Source organism: Bos indicus x Bos taurus, chromosome 20 (assembly GCF_003369695.1).
Source record: "Bos indicus x Bos taurus breed Angus x Brahman F1 hybrid chromosome 20, Bos_hybrid_MaternalHap_v2.0, whole genome shotgun sequence".
In the NCBI taxonomy this organism is placed as follows: domain Eukaryota; kingdom Metazoa; phylum Chordata; class Mammalia; order Artiodactyla; family Bovidae; genus Bos; species Bos indicus x Bos taurus.
In genome coordinates this window covers 63340521-63364212 of record NC_040095.1, presented here as the reverse complement: position 1 = coordinate 63364212, position 23692 = coordinate 63340521, and the positions used below count along the sequence as shown (strand labels likewise).

Sequence of the window (23692 nt, the reverse complement as noted above, 5' to 3'; positions counted from 1 at the left end):
TCGCTATTTTCATTTAAGACAAACAAGGAAAAAAATCTTTGGGTGTACAAAATCCCTGTTTCCTCTGGGGTAAACACAGACATAGAGGAAAAGTTATTTAAATGGTACACAAGTTAAGCTATTATCTGCTTGAACTGAAAGTGTGAACTGGTCACTCAAAATAGTGCAGGATAAACTCTGCCCTCTCTTCAATAATGGAAGTGGCATTAACCAGCAATTAATTTAGCAATCCTAATTAGGTGTTAAAATCTTCCCTGGTAAAGTCTGATTTTGTCTTTCTGGGTCTCCTTAGGAAAGACTAATTCTGTAATTAATAACATATCTGTTGATTGCACACTTGGCCATCAGGGCTCTTCCGGATAAGCTGATTGTGACATACAATTGCTTTTCTTAAAAACAAGATTCAACATAAACCTTAATTTAAAAAAAAATGATGTAACAATCATTTGTAACTCCTGGCGTTTTCACTAATCTGCTCCTGGAGAAGAACTTCATGTCAATATTAAACATAACTCACATTCTCTTCACCTGATTCCCATTTCTTTCTGGGTGAATACAAAGGTCGGGGGGAGGAAGGCAGACGCACAAACAGGAAGAGTTTACAGGGATGCGTTTAACTCTGGAAGGAGTCTTTCTATTTAAAGGACCTGAGTCTGTTGACCACCTTTCCTATCCCTTCTAACAAGGCTGACAGCTCCCTCCCTGGTCGACAGATCACCTACCGCGCCACCCTCCGCCTCTAGGAAATGATGGCAAGATCCGCCTGGTCCTGTGCTTTGCTCACCCGGACCCCACCAACTCACCGGGCACAGAGGAAGCCTTCCTAGCCAGCCAGCATCCTCAGGCCCTCTTCCAGCGCTCGCTCTCGGCGCCCCCTACCGGGGGTCCCCAGGACGCCGCAAGTGCAGGAAAAGTTCAACCCCAACTCTAAACAGCCAGCCGCATCCAGGTACAAAGCGAGAGGAGGACGAGGAGGTGAACGAGCTTCCCGCCAAAGCCCGGGGAGCCGGAATCTGACCACGCTAGGCCTGGCACCGGGCGCCACGGCGGCGAGCGATCCCGGGAGACCCCTCTTCGGCCGCGGGTCCCCCGCGCATCCTCCCTTCGGCGCCCGGATCCGCCTCTCAAACCCAAAATCCTGAACCAGGAGGGGATGCGAAGTGGTGGGGCGGCGGGAGAGATGCCCGCGGAATGGGACTGGCCTGGTTGCAGCCAGCCCATCGGGCCGGCGGCTCCCGGGGCGTCTACACCTCCCCGGCCGCGGCGATCGGGGCGGCAGCCAGCCTCGGTCTCCCTCCCTGCTTATCAACAGCGCTCGGAGGAGTTAAGCCCGGGTCGACCGCCTCCTGGTTTCTCGCGGGCGCCGCAGAGCCCAGGTCACTCGACCAGAAAACCTTGCCCCAGGCAGGCACTGCGAAGTGACGGCCACCGGGACCCTGCCCTCAGCTCCTTACGCCGCGAGCCCGGACACGCGCCGGGTGCGCGCAGCGACCTCCGCTGCGCACCTTAAGGAGGCGTTTGGAGGGGTGCCCTCTCTCCCCGCGCCCGGGGGCCCACCGGGTAGCTACCCCTCTTTCCCTCTGCACGCTCAGACCTCGGCAAAGGCGGAGACTCAAACTTCCAGCCAGCGAACCTGCTCAACAGTGGGTGCCCCCCCCCCCCGCATTGGGTAGTCCGATCCAGCAAGTGCAACCCCCGGACTGTGTCCCACGAGCCTGCAGAGCGACCTTCCCGAGATCCACACGACCCACGCGCCGACAACTGCCGCCCCCGAGTCCTGGCCCTCAACGCGGCTGGCTCGCGGCTGCAGCTACGACCACGCGGGGACCGGGCGGGGTGCGGGGTGGGGTGGGGGGGTCGCTCACCAGGTGCAAGGCGCGTTCCCCATGCCAGTCATCCGGCGCCCTGGGGGTCAAGAGCGGCTGCGAGGGTCTTCTTCAGCGCCCGCGAGGGAAGTCCAGGCAGCAGCCGCCGCCGCCCCCCACCACTTCCCTAGAGTTACCCCCAACTCGCTGAGCTCCGGGCTGCAGCGGGGGTGCGCCGGCTCGAGCCCAAGGCGCACCGTCCCCGGGCTCACGGCCGGACCTGAGGTGAGCAGGTTCGCGCCCAGCGGGGACGACGGACGAGGAGGCAAAGTTGGGTGCTCCAGCCAGCTCCGCAGGGAAGTCGCCGGGTGGAGTGGGGAGAGGGGAACCCTTGGGATGAGCCACAAAGACCGGGGCGTCCCCCCGCCGAAAGGAGGTGTAGGGTGGTGGGGGCCGCCGCTGGGCTCGGGGCCGCGGACGGCAGGGTGCTGCGGAGCCCACCCGCAGCGGGAGCAAAGCGCGCGGGAGGCAGCGCAAGGAGAGCAGCCGCCGCCGGCGCTGCCTTCCCGGCTAGTAGAGCAGCGCGGGGAGCCGGGGTGGGGAGCTGGGGGCCGGTTCGCCCCGCCCCCAACCAGCCCCTAACCCCGCCCCTGTCCGGTTGGCCCCGCCCCCTTCCCGCCCGCCTCCGCCCCGCCTCCTGCCCCTCCCGGCGCGGGTGAAACCCGAGCGCCCCACCCCGCGCCTGACCTCCCGGGCCCCTCCCCCGACACCGCCCCTTCCCGGGACTGGACCCCCTCCTCTTCTCCCGGGGCGCCCCCTGGACTCCGGGGAGGCCCCCACTCCTGCCCGCCCAGGGCGAGCGCGCCCGAGCGTTGACTTTCAGGGAGCCCCCCTCCCCCGCCTCGCAACTTTCGGTCGCTCCCCCGCCCCCTGTCCCCTGTCCCGCCGCTCCGACGTGGCTGCTGGGGGTTGGGGTTGGGGGGGGGGGGGTATAAAGGGCCGCAGGCGGCGCGGGCCGAGCCCCGGGACGTGGCGCGTCCACTCCAGCGACCTCAGTTTCAGGTACGTGCGCGGCCCCCACTCCCCGGCTAATCCGGCCGGGGGATGGGGGGTGGGGGTGGGCAGGGGCCGCGGGGATCCTCTGGACTCCGAGTGTGTGATTTTGTTCCTCTCGTGTGCTCAGCGCTTGAGACTTCGCCAAAGACCGAGGGAAGTTGCTGTGGGTTCTTGGAGGAGCGTGTGGAGGGGGTCGGGGAGGGGTGGTGCGCCTCCCGGCTAGATGGGGTCAGTTTTTGCAGCGTTGAATTAGAGAAGCGGACAAATCCGGCGAACCAGGGAGGCAGGTCAGGGGATCCCCGAGTGGCCGGGCTGCGTGTTAAGAGAGGATAATGTCCCAGATGGACAGTCTTCTCGTCCAGTTATGGGGCAAATGTTACTTGTTGCACTTCGAACGGTTCTTTCGCCTTTATTGAGCGAGTACTCAGGCGAAAAAGATTCGTAGTTGAAAAGCAGAATACCTTTCAAGACTCTGGAATTTGTTGGGGAAAAAAAAAAGTGTGTTGGTACTTGGTTGCAAAACTTTGGGAGGGAACGCTGAAGGGCTGCGCCTGACCTTTCTGGATGGGGGTGGGGGACAGCCTCTCTGGGCCCTTTTCTCTCCAACTGGGCTTCAGAGCATGGCTTTCAAGCTTCCCTGGGGTGAGAAAATTCATGAATGCCCCACCGTGGCCCTTGTACTGCAGTGACAATGGCCAGGTGGCCCCATGGGCTGCGAACTGTGCCCCTGCGTTCATCTGTAAAGACAAAGAACCCATGGCTGGCTGGAAGTGTCACGGCTCCCGCAGTAGCCACATAGATCTAGGAGGACGACAACAGAAAAACAAACTGACATTCATTTATCTTTATTTTCTAGAAATTTTTTTTTTAATAAAAGAATTAAATGAAAGCAATCCCACGGGTTTCCGTGGAAGCCCAGCCCAGCCTCAAATCTCCAGTCTCTCTGTAGGGTCGGTGGTAGAGCGGTTGGAGATACAACTCAGGGCCTCACTCGGATTTCCTTAAGATGTCCGGAGGAAATATCAGTAGCTGGGCGGGTGTCTGAGATGCTTTCTGCCCCGGGGTTGTGCCGGGGGCACTCAGCCAGGTGCCTGGCAGCTGCTGGACTCCTGGGGCCTTCAGGAAAAGCCTAACAGGTCTCCTTCTGTGCTGGGCACATGGGGCACCAGCTCCATTCCCAACATTCCGATTCTCCTGCCAACGTGGCAGGGAGACCCAGGAGTGCTTCCTGGGGAGGGCGGAGGCTGGCCAAGGTCAAGCCAGGCTTCTTTGCTCCTGGCCAGAGGGAGGGGGAAGGAGAACCCAGCCTCACCAGCCAAGGGTGGCTCTGTGGACCTTGGATCCTCCAGCTGCGGGGGCAAAGGGAGACAGAAACTAGAATCCGACGTGTTTATCTGCTCCTTGTCCTTTGCCCCTCAACACTACAGTTAAAGGCATTAAAAAAATAAATAAATCTCAGCACATAGAGGGCTAAGCAGGGAGAAAGAAGTATCACCCAAAGAGGGCCGATAACATTTAACTCGATAAATTATGTACCTTTATGTGTCTGTGGAAGGAGTGAAGTGTTATCCACTCAGTTGTTTCCGACTCTTTGAGACCCCATGGACTGTAGCCCACCAGGCTCTCCATGGGATCCTCCAGGCAAGAATACTGGGTAGCCATTCCCTTCTTCAGGGGATCTGCCCAATCCAGGAACTGAACCCGGGTCTCCTGCATGGCAGGCAGATTCTTTACTGACTGAGCAACTAGGGAAGCCCGTGTGTGTGTGTGTGTGTGTGTGTGTGTGTGTGTGTGTGTGTGTGTGTGTGTGGGGGGGGGGGGGGTGGGGGGTGGTCAATTTGACAGGTACTTACAGACAACACCAAAGGGTTGTTAAAATATGTACTTTTAGTGATAATGAATTATAAATAAATGAATAATAAAAATGAGGAACGGGAGAAACCAAATAATAATTTCAGATGTACCTTTAAAGCTAAATGGAACTAAACTGAAGTCATAATTTACCTTGCAACTTGGAGAAAGTTCTTGAACTTTTCTGAGCTATAGTCTTGTCAGGAGCTTAAACAAACCTGATGGCACATACATCCTTTGTAAATATTAACAGAAAAAGAAACTGGTACAACTGAAATATTCACCTGAGGCCCTGCACGGAAGTAGGCTCTCTACAACAAAACTCATTTAAAAGAATCCACAGGTGTGTTCTTTTCCCAAATGCAATTTCTGAATTTGGTTTTTTTTTTTCTTTGATAAGTCTTAGCTGAAGCCCATGTGACATTAAGCTGCTTCTCATCACAGTCAAAACTAGAGGGAATCATTTCAAAATGAAAGTGTTTAGTTATCTTCTTTTAAACATAAAATTGAAGCTCTCCCTAAACTGTATTCAGTTCAGTTCAGTTGCTGAGTCGTGTCCAACTCTTTGCGACCCCATGAACTGCAGCACGCCAGGCCTCCCTGTCCATCACCAACTCCCGGAGTTCACTCAAACTCATGTCCATCGAGTCGGTGATGCCATCCAGCCATCTCATCCTCTGTCGTCCCCTTTTCCTCCTGCCCCCAATCCCTCCCAGCATCAGAGTCTTTTCCAATGAGTCAACTCTTTGCATGAAGTGGCCAAAGTATTGGAGTTTCAGCTTTAGCATCAGTCCTTCCAATGAACACCCAGGGCTGATCTCCTTCAGAATGGACTGGTTGGATTTCCTTGCAGCCCCAGGGACTCTCAAGAGTCTTCTCCAACACCACAGTTCAAAAGCATCAATTTTTCGGGACTCAGCTTTCTTCACAGTCCAACTCTCACATCCATACCTGACCACTGGAAAAACCATAGCCTTGATTAGACAGACCTTTGTTGGCAAAGTAATGTCTCTGCTTTTGAATATGCTATCTAGGTTGGTCATAACTTTCCTTCCAAGGAGTAAGCGTCTTTTAATTTCATGGCTGCAATCACCATCTGCAGTGATTTTAAACTGTATTAGGTGAATGAAAAGACCAACCAAACACTTGGTGAAAATGATGAATTCTGGGGCGCTGATTCATGTGATTTGAAAAACGCCATCCATTTCCTGATTCACCTCAGTTTCTGGGTGGAAATGTGAGGAGTCTCTTATATATTTGAAACAAATAACTGATTTTGTCTTGTCTTTACCTTCCTCCCTTGTGTTTGAATTTCAGCCTCATGGTTAAACTGCCACCTCAGCTGAAAGGAGCCAGAAGAGGGTGGCAGAGAACATCACCCAGAGGAGACTGCCATGCTGCTGTGGGTCATAAGTGACCTTAACAGGAAACCTTGCTGTCTGTGATCCTAACAATGCAATGAGATTGTATCCAGATCATGAAACACCTCAGCATAGAAATTGTGGTTCTAGACGTTTCCATCATAACTGGATTTTCCTACTGATGAATAGGGAACATGTTACAGTCACCAACCACAAGTGTTCTCTTTTCACTCCGTTTTGCTTCTTTTAGATCCATGGCATTGAGAAATTGAAAAAATAACTAGATCATCTGATCAACCCCATAAGTTTGGTTTTTTTTTTTTTTTTGGTCTTAAAATGGCCAAACATTGAGAAAAACGGAGTTTTATGCATCACTAAAGTTACCTGGTGCTGTTTTTTGTTCAGCAATTTTAAATATTTGGAAGACTCACAATTACAGTTACAGGTGACTGAATCACCGAGAAAGGAAAGCTCAGGGAGCCGTCAGCTCCTAATCACATCCCTTGAGCTTCACCAGAAAATCTTTAGCTTTTTTTTTCTTTCTTTTTTTTTTTAAACCCAAGAAACGCTCACTCCCCTGGCAGAGGTAAGCAGACCAGCTTTATCTTAAAAAGCCGCTCCAGAACTAGGACAGAATAGAAAGAATAGTTATGGCACGTCTGAGAATGAGCGTGGGACAAAGTGCAGGTTCCTGGACCTTAAATGGGAGGACCTGGCCCACCAGGTAGGCACCAGGGCTCTGCCAGTCTGTGCATTGAACACTCCATCCTGGCCCCTTCCCTGTGTCTCAGTTTCCACCCCGCTGCATCCAGGCACTGCCCTGAGCTTTCCGTGTCTGGTCAAGGGAACGTGCTTTGCCACTGCAGGTTGTTTAGTGCAGGTCAGCACAGAGCAACGTGGCCCTTGCTCCATCCAGGTGAACTCGACTCACCTGTGATCTCTCTTAAGCTCACTTCACAGGTGAAAACCACCTTCCCACCCCTCACAGCCACATTCGAAGGAGCAGCCTGCCTAAATCCTACCCACCAAGAACCTTAGCAAGAACTCAAGGGTACAGCAACCCGAGCGCATATTTAGTAAGAAATGCTCCCTTATTTTTTATTTAGGAAAATTAATCTCACAATTAATCTCACTTTTAATAAGGGCCTATTAATAAAAGATGTGTTTTTACTTCAACTGTGTGTCGAGAAGAACAAAGTATTCTAGAAATCTGAAAGTATTTTTCCTGGTGTTGATGGTTAAATGTCTAGATATATGTATTTTTCTAGCATCCCAGTTTCCTTAAAATAAAATCAGTGTGCTCAAAATACCTCAAGTCATCTTTTTATAAGTATCATATGGGGAAAGGGAAAAAAATGCAAAATTTCAAATATTTTGGGACTACCTAGAGGAAATGCAAATTGTTTGCAACATGGAGATAAAGCACTCCTGTGTGTCATTTTCTGACATTGAACCTTACATATATGTTGAGTATCTATACACAAAGAATGACTATACTTTTTAAAAAAAATTATGTTTGTACTATTAATCATTGTCCTCTATATTCATCTGTCTTTGGAAATAGAGCTTTGAGAGGAAATAAGTACATTTGGAAAAACATTTTCCAAGAGAGGACCCATCCTACATGTATTTAGAAACACGAATTAGTCTTCGTTTATTCCAGTATTTACCAGGGAGATCAACTCATAGTGACCTTGAGTTCAGTGAAAAGCCTCTCTACTAAGTGAAATTAAACCAATAGGCAAAGTGTTTCCTGGAGCAACGCAGTGAGAAGATGCGCTGTTAAGAACCCCGTCGCACCGTCTGTCAAATCTCATTTCAGACCCTCCTTTCTGTTCCCGTGGTGTTGCCTTAATTGAGAATGTCAGTTTCCTTCCCCCCTCTTACGGTCTCCCTGTCACCCCTAGCCTACATCACTGTACCGCAGTGATCACCTACAAACACCACCCCCACTCCCATCAGCCTTAATAACACAGGACACCCCCCCCAATTATATTTAAGTTGCAATCGTCCTGGCTTTGAAAAAATATTTTTTTTCTAGCATGTAGGTTTGACCATGGCACTTAGCCATGATGAATAAGATATAAGTCCATGAAATTCCAAGAAAGGCTTCCTCAGAGAGGCAACAACTAACTGGGCATGCTCTTTCTTGCCCTTCCCTCCCACTTCCAGATTCCTGCCTGGAACTTGATTGTAATGGTTGAAATTCCAGCTACCATCTTGGACTCATAATCTCAGGATCTAAGCCATGAGCTAAGGATAGTAAGGGTGTCCCTGGTGGCTCAGACGATAAAGAATCCATCAGTAATGCAGGAGACCAGAGTTTGACCCCTGGGTCAGGAAGATCCCCTGGAGACAGGAATGGCAACCCAGTCCAGTATTCTTGCCTGGAGAATCCCATGGACAGAGGAGCCTGGCAGGATGTAGTCCACAGGGTCACAAAGAATCAAAAATGACTGAAGCAACTTAGCATGCAGCTGGCAAGGATAATAGAGGTGGAGGAGAAAAAATGCCTGAGTCCTTCTTGACTTGATGGCGCCCCCTTATTAAGCCAGGACCTCTGCCTCCAGACTTCATAACATGAAAAAGAAGTGAATTTCCCGTTTTTGTCCATCATTGTCTCTGTTCTGGTTTTTGCAGGAGAATGGGATTCCTAATTGACGGAAGTGTGAGACTCTCCCAGAGTCAGCATCCCTATGGGTTCATCTCAGCATCACCACCCACGCCGCCTTCTCTCCCTCCCACCGTTGCCTTCCTGCCTTCAACGTAGTTTGTTGCCTGGCATGTTCTGGCACTGGGCTGCACCTTAAGAGGAGAATAGAGAGCAGCACAGCCAATGCCTACCTTTTCAGGCATTACAGCCCTTACAGGAATTAAGGAAGGTAGGGGTCAATGACAGATTTCACAAGTATGTTGGCATAAGCCCTGGTAAGTGCTATGAAAGACAAGTTTAGGGGTGTCTGATTTAGTCTGGAGAGTCAGAACAGGCATCGTTGAGGAGGTGGCCTTTGGGCTAACTTTGGAAGGATGAGAAATGAGTAACAAAAAAATGGGGGAAGAGAGATTCCAGGAAAAAAGCAGAAATGTTTAACTTTAGAAGTTAACACTTGTTAAAATATCAAAGATAGTAATTGCAAAAGAATAGCCACAGACACAATCTTCTGAAAGAGTAAAGAGGAAAAAAGATGAAATAAAGACAGCTTGGTCAATCAGACAAATGGAAAGAAAAAATTGTGCAAGAGAAAACCTAGAAGAAATTAAGTAAATACATAAAATCTAATTATATCATAAAGCTCATAGCAACAAGGGGAAAAATACACACCAGACAAACGTCAGTCAGAATAAAGCTAGTTTACAAATACTAATATTAGAAACAAATTTTTAGATTAAAATCTTTTTTGGTAAAAATATTCACCATCTAAAAAAAAGTTCAGTTCATTAGGAAATAGAAATACAACTAACAAAAGAGTTTCAAAATATAAAAAGTAAAAATCAGAATTGTAAGGAAAATTGACAAATCCCCAGTCATTGATAGTGCACATTTCTCTCACTAACTGATGAATTCACAAGGGGAAAAATAGTATGAATTTAAATATTCTGAGAAAAGCAATTATCAAGGTTATTCTGATATGGTATGGATATATCAAACACTTATCCAAGAATTACAAAAATTAAGTCTGGGGCCACAAAGCAAGCCTCAATTAATTCTGAATAATTAGTACCATAACTGGGTTACAAATTAATAATTTAAAAAAGAATTCAGAAAACCTCACATTTGTTGGCTTTAAGCCATATTTTTAATAATGTGACAAAGAAGGAATAATGGAAATCAGAGAAACTTACATGTTGTATGAAGATTCAACATATAAAATGTGATTTAGTTAAAGTTATATTTACAGGGAAATTTAGCCTTAAGTATTTATATTAAGAAGGAAGTAGTAAAAATCTTTTTTCCAACTTTATTGAGATGTAATTGACCTGCAGCACTATATAAGTTTAAGGGGTACAGCATAATGATTTCACTTGTATCATAAAAAGATTTTCCCAATAAGTTTAGTAAACATGCATCATTTCATACAGATACAAAATTAAGGAAATAGAAAAAATTACTTCTTTGTGATGAGAACTCTAAGAAAGACTGAAATTAACAAGCTAGATATCTAACTCAAAAACCCAGAAAAGGAACAAAGCAAGGGAAATTATGTAATTAATATCACATTTGAATGAAATACGCTGTAAAGATACAGTGGAGAGAATGGGAAATTCCAAAGCTGTTAAAAAAATCATAAAAGATTAACAAAACAGACAAACCTCTGAAAAGATATATAACTCACTAGGGAAATTTGGCTTTAGAAAACTAAAGAAGAAATGAAAATCCAATAACACTTATGACCATTAAAGAAACTGAATCAGTACACACTTCGACAAGATGAGCAAACAGGAGAACTCTACTGAATATTCAAGGCATAATTTACCCCATTCTGTGAAAGTCATCCTGGTGAATATGAAAATTGTAGCCCAAACCCCCCCAAATTCAAGAAATTTTTATCATTAGAAAATATACTAATATAAATCACCTCAGCAACTAAATGGAGAAGGAAATGGCAACCCACTCCAGTACTCTTGCCTGGAAAATCCCATGGATGGAGGAGCCTGGTAGGCTACAGTCCCTGGGGTAGTGAAGAGTCGGACAGGACTGAGCGACTTCACTTTCCCTTTTCACTTTCATGCATTGGAGAAGGAAATGGCAACCTACTCCAGTGTTCTTGCCTGGAGAATCCCAGGGACGGCAGAGCCTGGTGGGCTGCCGTCTATGGGGTTGCACAGAGTCAGACACGACTGAAGCGACAGCAGCAACTAAATAAAAAAGAAAAACCATATGATCATTTTATTGCCGGGAAAAGCCAATTCTGACTCCATGCTCGAACTATTTCTTTGACTTGCTTTCCATTGCTTTTGTTATTATCAGTTCAGTTCAGTTCAGTCGCTCAGACGTGTCTAACTCTTTGCGACCCCATGAATTGCAGCACACCAAGCCTCCCTGTCCATCACCAACTCCCGGAGTTCACTCAAACTCACGTCCATTGAGTCCATGATGCCATCCAGCCATCTCATCCTCTGTCGTCCCCTTCTCCTCCTGCCCTCAATCCCTCCCAGCATCAGAGTCTTTTCCAATGAGTCAACTTCGCATGAGGTGAAAAATAACCTGCCTCAGAGAATCCTGCCCCTTTGCCTGACTGTTAAGCCAAAGGACCTTTATTCAGAATCATGTCCACCTGTGGATGGCAGGAAAGACGATAGTAGAGTGACCTTGGATGGGGTAACAATTTCAGTAACCACATAATATGCTTTGATAAAATCCAACATGTATTTTCATTTTAAAAAAGCACAAAACCTGTTAGCTATTAGATTAGTAACGAAAAGGAATTTATCTAACCTAATAGACTGTCTACAAAAAAAATTAACAAAATACTTGACGCTTCATTGTGAAAGAACTATTTACTTGAAAGAGAAGCTCAAGACAAGTGTGCACATATCAACACTTCTATTCAATGCAGAAACAGTGGTTGAAAAGAGAGGAACAAACTTTAAATTGCAGACCATACAAGTGTCTCCAGTAAAACCACTTAAAAACATCTGCAGATAAATAATTAGAATGAAAGGAAAGTTCTGCAAGATTGCTAGATAGAATCTCAACACACAAATCAATTGTGTTCCCATAAGCCCGCAGCAAATATGAGAAAATATAATTTAGAAAAGATAACAATAATCAAAATCATTGATTTTTTACTTAAGAATAATGTCAGCAAACGATATGTTGGACCTTTGTGGAAAACTTATAAAACTAAATTTAAGGGTCCTAAAGAAGTCCTATGGAGAAGGAAATGGCAATCCACTCCAGTATTCTTGCCTGGAGAATCCCATGGACCCAGGAGCCTGGTGGGCTACAGTCCATGGGATCGCACAGAATCGAACACTACTGAAGTGACTTAGCACCCAAAGAAGTCCTAAATAAAGTAATTCTATATCACATTTATAAGTAGAATGATTCAGTAATAATATCTTCAAGATGATATATTTGTTTCAAAAGGTCCATGCTCCCCAAATTTATCCTTAAATACAGTGGAGTTCCAATGAGGCTGGCTGTATGGAACTTGGGTAGACCTTACAATGGATCTCCCAAGGCAAGAGCAAACATTTAGGAGTGGTTAAGAAATTTATGTAAAAAATGAACATAGCAGGTGAGATTGTAAACTACCAATCCTGTTCATAAAGTTGTAAGAGTTAGGGCATTGATGCATTGTCACAGGGAGAGACCAAGAGAACAGTGAAACAGAGGGCCCATAAACAGACCCAACATATACCATCCATGACTGTGACCAGGGGGCTCCCTGGGCAGAGGTAGGGCTCAAGTGTGTTTAAGACAATTGACCGCTTTGATGCAAAAAACACCGAATCAGATACTTCCCTCAAGCCATTCATACCGATAACTTCAAAGTAGATTAAAGCCAAACTGAGAAACAAAACATTAACACGTTTAGGAAAACATGTATCTATCTATATGACCTCTGGGTAGAGAAGGCAGTTTTCAAAATAAGATACAAATATCAGCCTTAAAGAAAAAAAAAAAGTCAATACCGCAAACAACGTTAAAGTTTGGAACTTCCGAATGACAAAATACGACTTAAAAGCAAGCCACAGCCTGGGAGGATTTTCCGTTCATACAAATGACGAAAGATGGTAGACAGAATATACATATTCTCTAACTCCTAACCATCCAATGGAGAAAGAGGAAGCAAAGGAAAAGTGTGCAAATGAAACAGGAAGCTCACCGACCAATAAACCTAAGAGTAGACTAATGACCTCCTTAACAATTATGGAAATTTATTTAAAGCAACATGGCACCACGGAAAACGGATCAGATTGGCAATAATGAAAAAGTCTGGCAATACCAACTGTTACCACATGTTGACAAGGGGAACTTTAGAGGTGTAAATTGGTGCAATCACTTGGGAAAGCATTTTGGCCACTCTTATAAAGCTGAAAACGTACATTCTGTGCAGCCCAGTTGGCAAAGTTGCAGAGAACAGGCCACATACTGCTAGGTTATATAAAGTATTCAAACCCCAAATATCTGTATAATGTATGGATACATACACAGTATGTATAATAGCAGCAGAAATGCTCAGCACTACACTTCTGATGAAATGCATGATGGTGGAAAGATAAACACAGGACACAGTGTTTACCTGTGAATCTGTTTTCAGAGATTCAAGAAAATAAGAAACAAGGCAAATATTGAGAAAGGTTCAGTTCAGTCGCTCAGTCATATCCGACGCTTTGCGACCCCATGAATCACAGCACACCAGGCCTCCCCATCCATCACCAACCCCCAGAGTTCACTCAAACTCATGTCCATCAAGTCAGTGATGCCATCCAGCCATCTCATCCTCTGTCATCCCCTTCTCCTCCTGCCCCCAATCCCTCCCAGCAGCAGACTCTTTTTCAATGAGTCAACTCTTCACATAAGGTGGCCAAAGTACTGGAGTTTCAGCTTTAGTATCATTCCTTCCAAAGAACACCCAGGGCTGATCTCCTTTAGAATGGACTGGTTGGATGTCCTTGCAGTCCGAGGGACTCTCAAGAGTCTTACCCAACACCACAGTTCAAAAGCATCAATTCTTCAGCACTCAACTTTCTTCACAGTCCAATTCTCACATCCATACATGACCACAGGAAAACCATAGCCTTGACTAGACGGACCTTTGTTGGCAAAGTAATGTCTCTGCTTTTCAATATGCTGTCTAGGTTGGTCATAACTTTTCTTCCAAGGAGAAAGGTTAAAATTATATAAAGCTGGTTGGGTGGGTGTTCATTAGATTACTATCTTTTTCTGTATGCTCAGAAGATTTCATCATTCAATAAAGAAGGTTAATGGGAAGTAAGGAAGTGTAGAAAGTAGGCAGAGAGCTCATTAGAGCAGTTTTGTCCTAGAGAGGAACAAAAGGACTGGTAGCAGCTGGAGAGAGATGAGCACAGAGGGCTATTTTTTTAAAGTGGGTCATTCGAAGCGTGTTTATATATTGATTGAAATACCTTCATAGCCAGAGAGAAATTGCCTATGCAGTAGATGAAACAAGATAGCCCCAGGAATGAAGGTCTTGGAAAGACAAGAGACAATAGAATTTGTTTGGAGAGAGCCGGAGTTTGTCTCCGCATTGTCATAGTAGAGAGGTCCAGGGAGAGAGCAGACACAGCAGGAGTGGAAGTTTTGTTGTACACATGCAGGCCTGTCCTTCTGATAACTTTTGTTTTCCTAATGAAGTATGATGGCAGGTTCGGGTTGCGGGGAGAAAGAGGGTATGAAGTTTAGAAAAGAGAAGCTGTGAAATCGGCATCTTGGAAATCAGGAAGACACACTTGCTGGGATCTCCATGCTGCCTTGAAAGACAACCGAAGCCGGTGGTCGGCATCCTAACGGAACCCCATCCCCAGGCCAGTGGGGTTTTGTCCTGCAAAGTTCAGCAGCTCAGGCACTGGCATGAGGAAGGCCAACAATTGGATCTGACCAGGAAACAGTTTCCCCAAGCAATAGAAAAAGGGAAAAGCAGGAAAACTGAAGATGTTTACAAGGAAGTGGCTTTAAGCATGGTCCTGCAATGGGAGCCAACTAAGGAGGACGTGCAGACAAAAGTCACGGTGTCCATGGACTGGAGGACAAGATACAGTTAAGGAATCGTGTCAAGGGGTCCCCTTGAAAGGGAAGCAGAAGAAGTTGTGGGGGAAGAGTAGAATGAGGGCATGCATTGCATCATGGTGTTTCCATGGCAATGGGGAGCCCAGGTGGAAAAATTAGTGGTTGTTGAAGGCAGGGGGATGACAGATGGGTCGTAGAACAGAAGGTCAGCATCTTACATGTGTGATCAGTGTAGATGTTGAATCCCCCAGAGGAGTCCTCAGTGAATGAGGCAAGGTGACACAGGCGGGTCGGCAGACAACAGCCATGAGGAAAGGGCACCATCTTCTGCATTTTACAGGGTTTGAAAATGTGGTCCAGTGAGAATGAACTTCTAAGAAGACACTCACAGACTAATAGCCAGAGGAACCCAGAATGGTTGGCCCCCAAATGCCATCCTTTTTCCACTAAACTTCCCAAGCAAGTTTCAACACAGTAAACCTGAATAACCATATACAATGGAATTTGATATTAATCTCCAGTATCTCTTCTAGAAAGAACTGGTCATCACCACCCTTAACCCATGTGACTAATGAGAAATAACCGAGAAGTCTGCAAACAAGCACAAGCCCAGGCTGACCATCAACCCAGTGAATAAGTCTCTAGGGGCTTAGTCCAGACCTGTGATTTTTGAAAAATCTCCCTGGGTGAGTCTGAAACACAATCTGTACTGACTTGGGTTATTGCCAGTACAAAAGCTCACCTATCTCTAAAGCATGAGTGGTTCTGATTGTCCCGAGGAAGAAGTGATCCTGTAGAACAAAGGCTGGAGTACCTCTATTGGGAGTGTTTTTCTGTCCATCCCTAAGCTTCTAGAATTCTTGCACTGAGCAGCCTGTGTAGCAACTCCTTTCCTACTAAACTCTATCAAGAACATGTTTTTCTGTTTAGAATCTTATATAATCAGAGCAGATTCTTAATATTTGCTCAGCTTGCCCAAAAGATTCATTAAAATATCATTAAAATATCAACTATAAAATATTTTGGCTCATCTATAACATATCCTGCAAAATGTTTGTTGCCTTGATTATTACTTTAGAGATTGCTTATATTATGGAAGCCTCTGTCTTCTCTCTCTCAGTCTCTGTCTCTCTCTGTCTCTCACACAAACACATATACATACTTTTCCATGAGGATCAGATTTTGCAGCTTTGTGCATGAGTGAAAGCAACTTCTTAGGGACATGAAATGAGACAGGATTCCCCTCTGAGTAGCACCAAGATCCCTCTGACCCTTGTTTACCCTCCCTCTAGCCTAACTTCTCAGCTCAACCAGCACAGACATGATTCTTTAATCACACAAGCACATGAGCTGAAATAATATTCATTTCACCTTTCCCTGCCCCCCAGGTGATGATATCATGCCTGCTCACCACAGGGAGACACGTCAGGCTCTAGGGTGGGTAGGAAATGGCCTGCAGGTACCTTGCTCCTGGAAAATGATACCACCCCTGCCAGCCTCCACCGAGCTCCTGCAGCTCCCCTGAGTAGGCAGGATTGCCTGCCTTCTCTTCTGTTCCACAGAGCCTTGTGCATGGATCTAACAGAAGCAGAAGATATTAATAAGAGGTGAAAAGAATACACAGAAGAACTGTACAAAAAAGATCTTCACAACCCAGATAATCACCATGGTGTGATCACTCACCTAGAGCCAGACATCCTGGAATGTGAAGTCAATTGGGCCTTAGGAAGCATCACTATGAACAAAGCTAGTGGAGGTGATGGAATTCCAGTTGACATATTTCAAATCCTGAAAGATGACACTGTAAAAGTGCTGCACTCAATATGCCAGCAGATTTGGAAGACTCAGCAGTGGCCACAGGACTGGAAAAGGTCAGTTTTCATTCCAATCCCAAAGAAAGGCAATGCCAAAGAATGCTCAAACTACAGCACAATTACATTCATCTCACATGCTAGTAAAGTAATGCTTAAAATTCTCCAAGCCAGGCTTCAGCAACACATTAACCGTGAACTTCCTGATGTTCAAGCTGATTTTAGAAAAGGCAGAGGAACCAGAGATCAAATTGCCAACATCTACTGGATCATCGAAAAAGCAAGAGAGTTCCAGAAAAGCATCTATTTCTGCTTTATTGACTATGCCTTTGACTGTGTGGATCACAATAAACTGTGGAAAATTCTGAAAGAGATGGGAGTACCAGACCACCTGTCCTGCCTCTTGAGAAACCTGTATGCAGGTCAGGAAGCAACAGTTAGAACTGGACATGGAACAACAGACTGGTTCCAAATAGGAAATGGAGTACGTCAAGGCTGTATATTGTCACCCTGCTTATTTAACTTCTATGCAGAGTACATCATGAGAAACACTGGGCTGGAGGAATCACAAGCTGGAGTCAAGATTGCCGGGAGAAATATCAACAACCTCAGATATACAGATGACACCACCCTTATGGCAGAAAGTGAAGAGGAACTAAAGAGCCTCTTGATGAAAGTGAAAGAGGAGAGTGAAAAAGTTGGCTTAAAGCTTAACATTCAGAAAACTAAGATCATGGCATCCGGTCCCATCACTTCATGGCAAATAGATGGGGAAACAGTGGAAACAGTGGCTGACTTTATTTTTCTGGGCACCAAAATCACTGCAGATGGTGATTGCAGCCATGAAATTAAAAGATGCTTGCTCCTTGGAAGAAAAGTTATTACCAACCTGGACAACATATTAAAAAGCAGAGACATTACTTTGCCAACAAAGGTCCGTCTAGTCAAGGCTATGGTTTTTCCAGTAGTCATATATGGATGTGAGAGTTGGACTATAAAGAAGGCTGAGCACTAAAGAATTGATGCTTTCAAACTGTGGTGTTGGAGAAGACTCTTGAGAGTCCCTTGGACTGCAAGGAGATCCAACCAGTCCATGTTAAAGGAGATCAGTCCTGGGTGTGCATTGGAAGGACTGATGTTGAAGCTGAAACTCCAGTACTTTGGCCACATGATATGAAGAACTGACTCATTTGAAAAGACTGTGATGCTGGGAAAGATTGAGAGCAGGAGGAGAAGGGCAGGACAGAGGATGAGATGGTTGGATGGCATCACTGACTCGATGGACATGGGTTTGGGTGGACTCCGGGAGTTGGTGATGGACAGGGAGGCCTGGAGTACTGCGGTTCATGGGGTCGCAAAGAGTCGGACACCACTGAGTGACTGAACTGAACTGAACACTTATTAAAAAGTAGAGACATTGCTTTGCCAACAAAGGTCCATATAGTCAAAGTTATGGTTTTTTTTCAGTAAGTCAGGTACTGATGTGAGAAGTGGACCATAAAGAAGGCTGAGCACCAAAGAATTGATGCTTTCGAATTGTGGTGCTGGAGAAGACACTTGAGAGTCCCTTGAACAGCAAGGAGATCAAACCAGGCAGTCCTAAAGAAAGTCAACACTGAATATTCATTGGAAGGACTGATGCTGAAGCTGAAGCTCCAATTCCTTCAGCCACCTGATGTGAAGAGTCTACTTGTTGGAAAAGACCCTGATGCTGGGAAATTTGAGAGCAAGTGGAGAAGGGTGGAAATAGAGGATGAGATGGTTGGATGGCATCACCAACTCAACGGACATTGAGTTTGAGCAAACTCCAGGAAGTAATGAAGGACAAGGAAGCCTGGTGTGTGACAGTTCTTCGAGTTGCAAAGGGTGGGGCACAATTTAGCAACTGGATTACAGCATATCATCTACAAAAGCAAATGGAGACCCATCTTTGGCTCCCAGGTGGTTGATCCCAGGGGTGCTCAAATTTGAACATGCCTCAGAATCATTGGGATAATTTGTTAAAAATCAAACTGGTGTTCAACACCCTTCCAAGTGTCTTATTCAGTAGGTCCTGGGTGAGGTCCAAGACGGCATCTTTAATCTGTTTCCAGGTGATACTGATGCTGTGGGTCTGGGTACCACCCCTTGAGAATGATAGCCTACAGGAATCTTAGCATCACACAGCCTTCATGTTATCTTCTGTGGGTAAATCAGATTTGCCGTAAAATCTTACCATTCTTATGACTAAACCGCTATCAACTCCTTCCCCTTGCAGTCTTTATTCTCAGGAATTTTGTTTTCAGGAACATCAGCTCTTCAAATCTGAACCAGATTTTATCTTCTTGGTATTCACAGTACCCAGCATAGTGGCTCATGTTACAAGGAGTTTGAAACTATTTTCTTGTAGAGTGAAAGCAAAATGAGTGAGTCCAGTGCTGCGTTAGATTATTGCCAGCAATTTTTTAATGTGACAAAAATCCTAAGGATTTGGATAAACTGCTCAAAGTCAGAGCGTAGCAGGCCCTAGTGAATGTGACAAAAATCCTGAGGACTTGGATAAACTGCTCAAAGTCAGAGCATAGCAGGCCCTAGTGTGAGGACGTCATGTGTGTGGTGGACGAGCTCATTTTGCCCACTTTGCAAATTTAAGGAAAATCTACATTTTAAGACAAGTCCTGAGTTTTGTCCAAGTCACAAAAGATGTAGCTTGCTCTGAGTTGTGATTCTCCATAAGAAGCCTTTGCCTGTCAAGGTAGTCCTTGGAGATTGGAGACCAAAGAGTTGTAGGTTATTTATTTCACAAAAGGCATTAGCAATCTAGGCAGCAACAGATCTTATAGCTCCAAGACTGGGATGAGGCTGACTGGACCTGTCTAGAAATAACTCGAGCACAGCGTACCTGCCCAGGTGACTCTCCCTCTGGGTAAGTAGCCAGATAAGTATGACAAGGAGCAAATCACTTACAGATTTCAGTGCCCTGGCCAAACCTTAGGGGCATCAGGGTCTCCCAGTTCCCTTTATTTAGAAAAACAGGTGAGAAATCTAGATGTTCTCTGAAATAGTGTGTTGGCCACAAAGGAGTGTGTTCATTCCAGTTTTTCGTAACAGCTTAAGCACCTACTCGAACTAACTTTTTGGCCACCCCGATATTTTAATTAAAAGGAAAAAGCTTCTCCTTTGGTTTCAAAGCATGACTTTTCTTTCTCCCTCTCCACCCCTCAGCAATTCTGGGGGGAGAAAAACAACTGAACGCAGCAGAGTGAAGAGATTGCTCCTAGTCTTTGGCACACAAGCATCACGGTCTTCCTGCACCCAAATGTTCATTTGAACTGACAGAACATGCTCAGCACTTTCATTTTATTTCATAACAAAAGCAGCAAACTTCACTTCTAAGCATTTTTGTTCCCCATTTAATGGCTGCCATTCGCGAGGTCGGCAAACAGATGGAGTTGAAGGCGAGAATGTATAATTGCAGATTAGGCAACTGCAAAATTAATATGACTTTGTTAATGTCAAGATAAGATTTGAGAGCCAAAAGGGATTTTCGAGATCGTTGATCTTGAACTTCATCGCACAGTCAAAGACACTGAGGGCTGGAGTGATTATGTGTCCCTCTCGGATTCACAGAGCCAGCTGGGGACACAGCGACATCTGATGCTCAGCCTCCTGGCCCACAAACCAGTCCCCACTGCCCTGCCCCTGTGCTCCACTCTTCCCATTAATTCCTCACAGGAAAGGAGCTGTAGTTACCGCTCGCTGCTTCACCTTCCAATGGATGTGTATAGGCACAGGCTCACACACGTCCATAATGATTGTTTGGCTCTCCATTTGAACTTAGTCCTCCATTTTCAGATATTTCATAGTTTACTTGGATCTGTCAACAACACATTGTACAAACACCATGAAAGAATTATTCAAGAAAGAACCTAGCCACGTGTGGTAATGAGGATTTAATTGAGTTCCAGTGACAGAGACCCAAAATAACAGGGGCTTAAACACTGGAGGCAAAGGAAAAGTCAGGGCGATGATACAGTGCTTCCTAAATTCCTCTTGGGACCTGGTTCCTCTCCAGGCCCATCCCTGGTGGGCTTCCTATGTCTTCATGAACCAGCATGGTTAACCATCACCCAAAAAATCTAGCTATGAAACAAAGGAGGGGAAGAGAAAGGGAAGGCATACTCTTTCCCATGGGGACATGCCCTGGAGCCCACATACACATGACCTTGGCTGGAACTTCTTAACAAGGTCAGATCTTGATTCTGGGGATCCATGTGCCAAGCTATATAGTGTATGGAATTATATACTCTTGATGCAACAATGACTCTTGCTTTTTGTCTTAGTTTTGCCTTGTTGGCCTTTCTGGCCATCCAAACATCTATGTCTAATCAACTTCTCAGGATTTCCAGGTGGTGCTAGTGGTAAAAGAACCCACCTACCAATTCAGGAGATGCAAAAGATGTGTGTTTGATCCCTGGGTTGGGAAGATCCCCTGGAGGAGGGCACAGCAACCCACTCCAGTATTCTTGCCTGGAGAATCTCCATGGACAGAGGAGCCTGGTGGGCTACAGTCCATGGAGCCGTGAAGAGTCAAACACAACTGAAGTGATTCAGCACACACACACATTCATCTTGTCATGTGAGGATACACTCAACCCCTACCCTAGGCGGGTGATCCCATATTGTCACTGTGCTCACCTCCAAATATTCTTGGGCTTCCCTTGTGGCTCAGCTGATAAAGAATCTTCCTGCAGTGCGGGAGACCTGAGTTCTATCCCGGCAGTGCGGGAGACCTGGGTTGGGAAGATCCCCTGGAGAAGGGAAAGGCTACCCACTCTAGTATTCTGGCCTGGAGAATTCCGTGGACTGTATAGTCCATGGGGTCACAAAGAGTCAGACACGACTAAGCGACTTTCTCTTTCACTTCACTTTTGCCTCCAAACATGTGCTGCCTCCACCAGGTCCAGGCGTGGGCCCCTCAGTCTAGCAAGTGTAAATTAAAAGATAAATTTCTGCCCATCCATTGCATTTAGTGTGCAATGGTAAAGTAGAAACAGAAAACTTCAATGAGAAAAAAAATCTCTCAATGGAAGGCAAGCAGAAGCTACTGGTTCTTTGTTGTTGCTGTTCAGTCGCTCGGTCACGTCTGACTCTTCTTGATCCCATGGACTGCAGCACACCAGGCTTCCCTGTCCTTCACTGTCTCCCGGAGCTTGCTCAAACTCATGTCCATTGAGTTTATGATGCCATCCAACCATCTCATCCTCTGTCCTCCCCTTCTACTCCTGCCTTCAATCTTTCCCAGCATCAGGGTCTTTTCCAGTAAGTCGGCTCTTCACATCAGGAGGCCAAAGTGTTGGAGCTTCAGCATCAGTTCTTCCAATGAGTATTCAGGATTGATTTCCTTTAGGACGGACTGGTTTGATCTTTTTGCAATCCAAAGGACTCTCAAGAGTCTTCTCCAACACCACAGTTCAAAAGCATCAGTTCTTTGGCACTCAGCCTTCTTTGTGTTCCAACTCTCACATCCATACATGACTACTGGAAAAACCATAGCTTTGATTATGTGGACCTTTGTCAGTAAAGTAATGTCTCTACTTTTTAATATGCTGTCCAGGTTTGTCATAGCTTTTCTTCCAAGGACCAAGCATCTTTTCATTTCATGGATGCAGTCACCATCTGCAGTGATTTTGGAGCCCAAGAAAATAAAATCTGTCACTGTTTCCGTTGCTTCCCCATCTATTTGCCATGAAGTGATGGAGCCGGATGCCATTATCTTAGATTTTTGAATGTTGCATGTTAAGCCAGCTTTTTTACTCTCCTCTTTTGCCTTCATCGAGACGCTTTAGTTCCTCTTCACTTTCTGCCATAAGGGAGGAAAGCTGTTTGTTACTAGTAAGCAAATCCCTCTGAAGAGTTCCTGGCCAGGTAGTGGAGTCAGCACCTTGGTCCCTTTGTCTGGCCGCACTGGGCATAGGTCTCTGGAAGGAGATCCTGGTCCGTGTCTTCCATGGCTTTGTTTCCTGGGAGAGCCTTGCTGGTGTCTTAGCCTGTGCTATCCAGCTGGGGCGAGCCCAGCCCCCAGCAGGTTGACAGTGGGTCAATGATCACTTACGTATGCAGGATCGTCTTGTGACTGCCTTGACAACACCTTTTTCAACCTTAAAATTCAGCATTTTTATTTCCTTACCTCTGTGCTCTGCCAAAAATCTTTTCAAATAAATGGTGACTACTTTGAGGGTGTCTTAAGGAAAGAAGCTTCCAAGGTGGCACAGTTGGTTAAGAATCTGCCTGCTAATGCAAGAGACACAGGTTTGATCCCTGGGTCCGGAAGATCCCCTGGAGAAGGAAATGGCAACCGACTTCAGTATTCTAGCCTAGAGAATCCCATGGACAGAGGAGCCTTGTGGACTACAGTCCATGGGGTCTCAAAGAGTCAGACACAACTAAGTGACGAAACAACATAAGGAAATTCCCTTGTTCTGGTCTCCCATTGTCTGACATGCATGCTGCATGCTAAGTTGCTTCAGTCACGTTCGACTCTTTGCGATCCTATGGGCTGTAGCCCTCCAGCCTCCTCTGCCCGTAGCATTCTACAGGAAAGAATACTGGAGTGGGTTGGCATTTCCTCCTCTAGGGATCTTCCCGAGCCAGGGATTGGACCCATATCTGTTAGGTCTCCTGCATTGGTAGGGAGGTTCTTTACCATTAGTGGTACCTAACAGGAATGCCTTATTTAAGGAGCATGAGAACAACCTATGATCTCTTGCCCTTGCAGCCTTCTCTGAGCTGCCTCTGCTCACGGTCTCAGTTTGGGGTAGAGGCTGTATTTATCAGCCTTACAAAGTCCCAGGAGGACCCTTAGTCAACCCAGTTGTCTACAAATAAGTGAGTGTCTTCTTCAAGACAGAATGTGGCATGGCAGAGCTGAGGTCCTTCCAGTTTTGCTTAACGTCTGATGGCTCTTGTCTTAATTGGTCTCTCTAACATCTCAAGCAGCTGCCAGGACACACCGGCATCCTGGATTTTCTGATCATTTCCCTGAATGGTGGTGATGGCAGTGACAGCATGTGTTCTGCAACCGGGATCCTGCAGAAGACAGTGTCACCGGATGTCTCATCAGCGCACAAG

The 23692-nt window shown here is 46.0% G+C and overlaps 1 protein-coding gene, 1 long non-coding RNA gene and 1 other non-coding gene across 6 annotated transcripts in view; 2 read left to right on the top strand and 1 right to left on the bottom strand.

The window, feature by feature from the left end:
• SEMA5A (semaphorin 5A) overlaps positions 1 to 2387 on the bottom strand; it is a 565569-nt gene extending 563182 nt beyond the window's left edge. For all 4 annotated transcript variants that reach the window (XM_027520271.1, XM_027520273.1, XM_027520269.1 and 1 more), the window contains exon 1: positions 1866 to 2387. The gene's annotated coding sequence lies outside the window, so the exon portion shown is untranslated. The remainder of the gene's footprint in view (positions 1 to 1865) is intronic.
• A 170-nt stretch (positions 2388 to 2557) lies between these two features.
• LOC113879028 lies at positions 2558 to 7382 on the top strand. Its single transcript, XR_003507181.1, has 2 exons — positions 2558 to 2867; positions 6030 to 7382. It is a non-coding gene; the product is annotated as an uncharacterized LOC113879028 (long non-coding RNA).
• On the top strand, positions 5861 to 5930 carry LOC113879277. Its single transcript, XR_003507259.1, has one exon. It is a non-coding gene; the product is annotated as a small nucleolar RNA SNORD123 (small nucleolar RNA).
• Positions 7383 to 23692: the final 16310 nt, after the last annotated feature.